Source organism: Ammodytes marinus (genome assembly GCF_949987685.1).
Source record: "Ammodytes marinus genome assembly, contig: scaffold_79, whole genome shotgun sequence".
In the NCBI taxonomy this organism is placed as follows: domain Eukaryota; kingdom Metazoa; phylum Chordata; class Actinopteri; order Uranoscopiformes; family Ammodytidae; genus Ammodytes; species Ammodytes marinus.
The window spans coordinates 100159-110000 of NW_027648563.1; positions in this window are offsets into that span (position 1 = coordinate 100159).

Sequence of the window (9842 nt, forward strand, 5' to 3'; positions counted from 1 at the left end):
TGTGTGTGTGTGTGTGTGTGTGTGTGTGTGTGTGTGTTCAGGCAAAGTTGTGGAAATGGTAACACTCGCCCGGTCACACACACACACACACACACACACACACACACACACACACACACACACACACACACTCATTAGCGAGCGGCTATTAACAGAGCTAAGTACATTCTCCTGTCTGTGGATAATCATATGGGCAGTTAGCCGCTATGGACACAGACAACCATCTGATAACTTAATGACCAAAATTGAAATTATGGAAATCCCTTTGTGAATGTATATCTTGGCGATACACATCTCCGTATTTCAGACCCCTGTTTCTCATCAGTTTTAAGAGGCTTTTCCCCACGGCGGCTGATAGTATCACTGTTATGTTCGCCTTGATATGAGTCGTGTCCGTTCCCCTTATCTATCTATACCTTTTAATTAAAGCCCGGGTTTATGAATTTAATTATGTATTGTGAATGGTTTTATCTTGATAACCCCACAGGTTATTAATTCATTGCCACGGATCGAGACCATATATAATGAAAATTAAGAGACCAGTCTGGATTTTTCTTCAATCTTCATCTCTACATTACTTATTAAAAATGCTCTAAATGACAATTTTTTTATTGTGAATTTGGTAGAAATATTGTCAGTAGTTTTATATCATAAAACCAAAATGTTCATTCTACTCAAACATATGCCTCTAGAGAGTAAAACAAGAGACACTGAACATTTGGAGTGGTCTCTTAATTTCTTCCAGAGCTGTAGATTCTGATCCTTATTTCTGTTTTTTGGGTAAATTATTTTGCACTAGTTTTTCTTATTAGTGTGAATGCTGGAGCTTCCAGCATTCACACTATTGTTATCCAAATCTTTATTATTCCACTTCTTCCGTACGTTTTTTGGACCTTCATACCTCCTTCAAATCTTCAGCTATTTTAACCATTCAAATACCAAAATGTTCAGCTCTTTAAGGACATGTGTGGACCTCTTTTAACATTTTTCTACCTTTTAAACTTTTTAAAATATTCAGCTTTTTAACAAATTATTTTAACACTGAAGCGGGTGAGAGCAGCATTCCAAACCGCTAAAACTTCATCCTCTTTGAAACCTATCTCCTCCCGCATTTTTTCAGCTAGAGACTCCATTCAAACTTTAAACAATTCACATGAATTGCAGCTATTAAAATCCTATTCAACTTTTTAAAATCTTAAACTGTCTTTGAACAAGCACAGTTTTAGTTTTAAGCTTTTTTCAGCCTCTTTCTAAATTTATAATGGGATCCGGATGGGATGGAATGTTCAGAGGCAGAGTGGGGAAACCAACTGTTACAGTGTAGAACTGGTGTAAAAATACACCAAAACCTTCCACATAACTGCCTCTCACTCCCACAAATTAAACCCTACGTGGATAATTTTTACATAAAAATGTAGGACATATTCTTCCGGTCGCATAGATGTGACTACTGAAGCAATCGGACCTACACAATGGGAGGTCTGGGCTTCCAAGCTAAATGGTGTCCAACCAACTGCCGCCTTGATAACTGAGACATGACATTTCTGGAGAAAGGCAGACTGTACCACACCTTTAAAATGCTCTGGTTCTTCACATTACAGACATAATCTTCACACTGTGTCTTCATCAGATTCTTCTGGTTCAAACAATAAAATAATTTTGTCAGTTAGACTCACGGTCCGTCAGTTAGAGGCAGCGGTTTGAGGTGACATTTTGGATGAAATGACCTCTCTGAGGCTTCTAAAAGGTGGGATTTCTGCCTGATCACAGACCCTCAATAAGATATACACTCACCTTGGTGACTGACTCTGCCCATTAAAGGGCAATTTCACTTTTTTTTCTTGATTATTTTTTTCTTTTTTCCACTTTATTAGACAGTTCGGATAGGCACAGTTGAAATGGGGAAAACACTCTGCTCTTTGAAGGCCTATTTCACACATACATTGTTTTTCATGTCTTTCAATTGTAATTTTATCTAGACATTTTTAAATATTCAACATCATTCCTATTAGAGTTAAACAATTCACTACTGTTCATATTTAAGACTGTTTCTTACTTTTCCACATCTTCATACTCCTTTAGCTGATTCATATACATTCAAGCCATCAATATAGTTTAGCTCCAAGTCTATTCAATTACTATTTCATAGTTTTAAGTTTTTTATCCATGTCTTTCAACGTATTCATAATTTCAGCAAGAAATATTATTCAAACCTCTATATATTCAACTTTTCAACTCCTTTTAAACTCCTTTTATATAATTATGACCTTCATAAACTTTTTCAAATCTTCATACTCAGCTATCCAGTTTAGCGTAAGCTGTTTCAGCATTCACACGCATTTTCAGCAGGAAATGCATTTTCTAGTTAGTGTGAATGCTGGAGCTTCCAGCATTCACACTATTGTTATCCAAATCTTTATTAGTGTGAATGCTGGAGCTTCCAGCATTCACACTATTGTTATCCAAATCTTTATTAGTGTGAATGCTGGAGCTTCCAGCATTCACACTATTGTTATCCAAATCTTTATTAAACTTATTTTTCCGCTTCCGTACGTTTTTTGGCTCTCTTCAACTCCTTCAAATCTTCAGCTATTTCAACCATACAAATACCAAAATGTTCAGCTCTTTAAGGACATGTTTGGACCTCTTTTAACATTTTTCTACCTTTTAAACTTTTTAAAATATTCAGCTTTTTAACCAACTTATTTAACACTGAAGCGGATGGGAGCAGCCTCCAAATCCTTCAAAAGTGTAACTCCTTCAAATTTTCAGCTATTTAAACCATTCAATAATCACAATGTTCAGCTCTTTCAGCACACTATTAAACACATTTCAACATGTTTCAATCTTTTAAACTATTTCAAATATTCAGCTTTTTAACAAATTATTTTAACATTGACGCGGATAGGAGCAGCATTCCAAACCGCTAAAACTTCCTCCGCTTTGAAACCTATCTCCTCCCGCATTTTTTCAGCTACAACCTCCATTCAAACGTTAAACAATTCACATTAATTACAGCTATTCAATTCCTATTCAACTTTTTAAAATCTTAAACAGTCTTTGAACAAACATAGTTTTAGTTTTAAGCTTTTTTCAACCTCTTTCTAAATTTATAATGGGATCCGGATGGGACGGAATGTTCAGAGGCAGAGTGGGGGAACCAACTGTTACAGTGTAGAACTCGTGTAAAAATACACCAAAACCTTCCACATAACTGCCTCTCACTCCCACAAATTAAACCCTACGCGGATAATTTTTACATAAAAATGTAGGACATATTCTGCCGGTCGCATAGATGTGACTACTGAAGCAATCGGACCTACACAATGGAAGTTTTGGGCTTCCAAGCTAAATGGTGTCCAACCAACTGCCGCCTTGATAACTGAGACATGACATTTCTGGAGAAAGGCAGACTGTACCACACCTTTAAAATGCTCTGGTTCTCATATTCTTCACATTACAGACATAATCTTCACACTGTGTCTTTATCAGATTCTTCTGGTTCTAACAATAAAATAATTTTGTCAGTTAGACTCACGGTCCGTCAGTTAGAGGCAGCGGTTTTAGGTGAGGTTTTGGATGAAATGACCTCTCTGAGGCCTCTAAAAGTTGGGATTTCTGCCTGATCACAGACCCTCAATAAGACATACACTCACCTTGCTGACTCACTCTGCCCATTAAAGGGCAATTTAACTTTTTTTCTTGATTATTTTTTTCTTTTTTCCGCTTTATTAGACAGTTCGGAGAGGCACAGTTGAAATGGGGCAAACACTCTGCTCTTTGAAGGCCTATTTCACACATCATTTTTTTTTTCATGTCTTTCAGTAATAATTTTATCTAGACATTTTTAAATATTCAACATCATTCCTATAAGAGTTAAACAATTCACTACTGTTCATACTTAAGACTGTTTCTTACTTTTCCACATCTTCATACTCCTTTAGCTGATTCATATACATTCAAGCCATCAAGGTAGTTTAGCTCCAAGTCTATTCAATTACTATTTCATAGTTTTAAGATTTTTATCCATGTCTTTCAACTTCTTCATAATTTCAGCAAGAAATGTTATTCAAACCTCTATATATTCAACTTTTCAACTCCTTTTAAACTTATTTTACACAATTATGACCTTTATAAACTTCAACAACTTTATAAACCTTTATAGACATTTTCAAATCTTCATACTCAGCTATCCAGTTTAGCGTAAGCTGTTTCAGCATTCACACGCATTTTCAGCAGGAAATGCATTTTCTAGTTAGTGTGAATGCTGGAGCTTCCAGCATTCACACTATTGTTATCCAAATCTTTATTAAACTTATTTTTCCGCTTCCGTACGTTTTTTGGCTCTCTTCAACTCCTTCAAATCTTCAGCTATTTCAACCATACAAATACCAAAATGTTCAGCTCTTTAAGGACATGTTTGGACCTCTTTTAACATTTTTCTACCTTTTAAACTTTTTAAAATATTCAGCTTTTTAACCAACTTATTTAACACTGAAGCGGATGGGAGCAGCCTCCAAATCCTTCAAAAGTGTAACTCCTTCAAATTTTCAGCTATTTAAACCATTCAATAATCACAATGTTCAGCTCTTTCAGCACACTATTAAACACATTTCAACATGTTTCAATCTTTTAAACTATTTCAAATATTCAGCTTTTTAACAAATTATTTTAACATTGACGCGGATAGGAGCAGCATTCCAAACCGCTAAAACTTCCTCCGCTTTGAAACCTATCTCCTCCCGCATTTTTTCAGCTACAACCTCCATTCAAACGTTAAACAATTCACATTAATTACAGCTATTCAATTCCTATTCAACTTTTTAAAATCTTAAACAGTCTTTGAACAAACATAGTTTTAGTTTTAAGCTTTTTTCAACCTCTTTCTAAATTTATAATGGGATCCGGATGGGACGGAATGTTCAGAGGCAGAGTGGGGGAACCAACTGTTACAGTGTAGAACTCGTGTAAAAATACACCAAAACCTTCCACATAACTGCCTCTCACTCCCACAAATTAAACCCTACGCGGATAATTTTTACATAAAAATGTAGGACATATTCTGCCGGTCGCATAGATGTGACTACTGAAGCAATCGGACCTACACAATGGAAGTTTTGGGCTTCCAAGCTAAATGGTGTCCAACCAACTGCCGCCTTGATAACTGAGACATGACATTTCTGGAGAAAGGCAGACTGTACCACACCTTTAAAATGCTCTGGTTCTCATATTCTTCACATTACAGACATAATCTTCACACTGTGTCTTTATCAGATTCTTCTGGTTCTAACAATAAAATAATTTTGTCAGTTAGACTCACGGTCCGTCAGTTAGAGGCAGCGGTTTTAGGTGAGGTTTTGGATGAAATGACCTCTCTGAGGCCTCTAAAAGTTGGGATTTCTGCCTGATCACAGACCCTCAATAAGACATACACTCACCTTGCTGACTCACTCTGCCCATTAAAGGGCAATTTAACTTTTTTTCTTGATTATTTTTTTCTTTTTTCCGCTTTATTAGACAGTTCGGAGAGGCACAGTTGAAATGGGGCAAACACTCTGCTCTTTGAAGGCCTATTTCACACATCATTTTTTTTTTCATGTCTTTCAGTAATAATTTTATCTAGACATTTTTAAATATTCAACATCATTCCTATAAGAGTTAAACAATTCACTACTGTTCATACTTAAGACTGTTTCTTACTTTTCCACATCTTCATACTCCTTTAGCTGATTCATATACATTCAAGCCATCAAGGTAGTTTAGCTCCAAGTCTATTCAATTACTATTTCATAGTTTTAAGATTTTTATCCATGTCTTTCAACTTCTTCATAATTTCAGCAAGAAATGTTATTCAAACCTCTATATATTCAACTTTTCAACTCCTTTTAAACTTATTTTACACAATTATGACCTTTATAAACTTCAACAACTTTATAAACCTTTATAGACATTTTCAAATCTTCATACTCAGCTATCCAGTTTAGCGTAAGCTGTTTCAGCATTCACACGCATTTTCAGCAGGAAATGCATTTTCTAGTTAGTGTGAATGCTGGAGCTTCCAGCATTCACACTATTGTTATCCAAATCTTTATTAAACTTATTAAACTTATTTTTCCGCTTCCGTACGTTTTTTGGCTCTCTTCAACTCCTTCAAATCTTCAGCTATTTCAACCATATAAATACCAAAATGTTCAGCTCTTTAAGGACATGTTTGGACCTCTTTTAACATTTTTCTACCTTTTAAACTTTTTAAAATATTCAGCTTTTTAACCAACTTATTTAACACTGAAGCGGATGGGAGCAGCCTCCAAATCCTTCAAAAGTGTAACTCCTTCAAATTTTCAGCTATTTAAACCATTCAATAATCACAATGTTCAGCTCTTTCAGCACACTATTAAACACATTTCAACATGTTTCAATCTTTTAAACTAATTCAAATATTCAGCTTTTTAACAAATTATTTTAACATTGACGCGGATAGGAGCAGCATTCCAAACCGCTAAAACTTCCTCCGCTTTGAAACCTATCTCCTCCCGCATTTTTTCAGCTACAACCTCCATTCAAACGTTAAACAATTCACATTAATTACAGCTATTCAATTCCTATTCAACTTTTTAAAATCTTAAACAGTCTTTGAACAAACATAGTTTTAGTTTTAAGCTTTTTTCAACCTCTTTCTAAATTTATAATGGGATCCGGATGGGACGGAATGTTCAGAGGCAGAGTGGGGGAACCAACTGTTACAGTGTAGAACTCGTGTAAAAATACACCAAAACCTTCCACATAACTGCCTCTCACTCCCACAAATTAAACCCTACGCGGATAATTTTTACATAAAAATGTAGGACATATTCTGCCGGTCGCATAGATGTGACTACTGAAGCAATCGGACCTACACAATGGAAGTTTTGGGCTTCCAAGCTAAATGGTGTCCAACCAACTGCCGCCTTGATAACTGAGACATGACATTTCTGGAGAAAGGCAGACTGTACCACACCTTTAAAATGCTCTGGTTCTCATATTCTTCACATTACAGACATAATCTTCACACTGTGTCTTTATCAGATTCTTCTGGTTCTAACAATAAAATAATTTTGTCAGTTAGACTCACGGTCCGTCAGTTAGAGGCAGCGGTTTTAGGTGAGGTTTTGGATGAAATGACCTCTCTGAGGCCTCTAAAAGTTGGGATTTCTGCCTGATCACAGACCCTCAATAAGACATACACTCACCTTGGTGACTCACTCTGCCCATTAAAGGGCAATTTAACTTTTTTTCTTGATTATTTTTTTCTTTTTTCCGCTTTATTAGACAGTTCGGAGAGGCACAGTTGAAATGGGGCAAACACTCTGCTCTTTGAAGGCCTATTTCACACATCATTTTTTTTTTCATGTCTTTCAGTAATAATTTTATCTAGACATTTTTAAATATTCAACATCATTCCTATAAGAGTTAAACAATTCACTACTGTTCATACTTAAGACTGTTTCTTACTTTTCCACATCTTCATACTCCTTTAGCTGATTCATATACATTCAAGCCATCAAAGTAGTTTAGCTCCAAGTCTATTCAATTACTATTTCATAGTTTTAAGATTTTTATCCATGTCTTTCAACTTCTTCATAATTTCAGCAAGAAATGTTATTCAAACCTCTATATATTCAACTTTTCAACTCCTTTTAAACTTATTTTACACAATTATGACCTTTATAAACTTCAACAACTTTATAAACCTTTATAGACATTTTCAAATCTTCATACTCAGCTATCCAGTTTAGCGTAAGCTGTTTCAGCATTCACACGCATTTTCAGCAGGAAATGCATTTTCTAGTTAAACTTATTTTTCCGCTTCCGTACGTTTTTTGGCTCTCTTCAACTCCTTCAAATCTTCAGCTATTTCAACCATACAAATACCAAAATGTTCAGCTCTTTAAGGACATGTTTGGACCTCTTTTAACATTTTTCTACCTTTTAAACTTTTTAAAATATTCAGCTTTTTAACCAACTTATTTAACACTGAAGCGGATGGGAGCAGCCTCCAAATCCTTCAAAAGTGTAACTCCTTCAAATTTTCAGCTATTTAAACCATTCAATAATCACAATGTTCAGCTCTTTCAGCACACTATTAAACACATTTCAACATGTTTCAATCTTTTAAACTATTTCAAATATTCAGCTTTTTAACAAATTATTTTAACATTGACGCGGATAGGAGCAGCATTCCAAACCGCTAAAACTTCCTCCGCTTTGAAACCTATCTCCTCCCGCATTTTTTCAGCTACAACCTCCATTCAAACGTTAAACAATTCACATTAATTACAGCTATTCAATTCCTATTCAACTTTTTAAAATCTTAAACAGTCTTTGAACAAACATAGTTTTAGTTTTAAGCTTTTTTCAACCTCTTTCTAAATTTATAATGGGATCCGGATGGGACGGAATGTTCAGAGGCAGAGTGGGGGAACCAACTGTTACAGTGTAGAACTCGTGTAAAAATACACCAAAACCTTCCACATAACTGCCTCTCACTCCCACAAATTAAACCCTACGCGGATAATTTTTACATAAAAATGTAGGACATATTCTGCCGGTCGCATAGATGTGACTACTGAAGCAATCGGACCTACACAATGGAAGTTTTGGGCTTCCAAGCTAAATGGTGTCCAACCAACTGCCGCCTTGATAACTGAGACATGACATTTCTGGAGAAAGGCAGACTGTACCACACCTTTAAAATGCTCTGGTTCTCATATTCTTCACATTACAGACATAATCTTCACACTGTGTCTTTATCAGATTCTTCTGGTTCTAACAATAAAATAATTTTGTCAGTTAGACTCACGGTCCGTCAGTTAGAGGCAGCGGTTTTAGGTGAGGTTTTGGATGAAATGACCTCTCTGAGGCCTCTAAAAGGTGGGATTTCTGCCTGATCACAGACCCTCAATAAGACATACACTCACCTTGGTGACTCACTCTGCCCATTAAAGGGCAATTTCACTTTTTTTCTTGATTATTTTTTTCTTTTTTCCGCTTTATTAGACAGTTCGGAGAGGCACAGTTGAAATGGGGCAAACACTCTGCTCTTTGAAGGCCTATTTCACACATCATTTTTTTTTTCATGTCTTTCAGTAATAATTTTATCTAGACATTTTTAAATATTCAACATCATTCCTATAAGAGTTAAACAATTCACTACTGTTCATACTTAAGACTGTTTCTTACTTTTCCACATCTTCATACTCCTTTAGCTGATTCATATACATTCAAGCCATCAAGGTAGTTTAGCTCCAAGTCTATTCAATTACTATTTCATAGTTTTAAGATTTTTATCCATGTCTTTCAACTTCTTCATAATTTCAGCAAGAAATGTTATTCAAACCTCTATATATTCAACTTTTCAACTCCTTTTAAACTTATTTTACACAATTATGACCTTTATAAACTTCAACAACTTTATAAACCTTTATAGACATTTTCAAATCTTCATACTCAGCTATCCAGTTTAGCGTAAGCTGTTTCAGCATTCACACGCATTTTCAGCAGGAAATGCATTTTCTAGTTAAACTTATTATATTTCCGCTTCCGTACGTTTTTTGGCTCTCTTCAACTCCTTCAAATCTTCAGCTATTTCAACCATACAAATACCAAAATGTTCAGCTCTTTAAGGACATGTGTGGACATCTTTTAAAATGTTTCTACCTTTTCAAATATTTCAAATATTCAGCTTTTTAACAAATTATTTTAACATTGAAGCGGATAGGAGCAGCATTCCAAACCGCTAAAACTTCCTCTGCTTTGAAACCTATCTCCTCCCGCATTTCTTCAGCTACAGACTCCATTCAAAC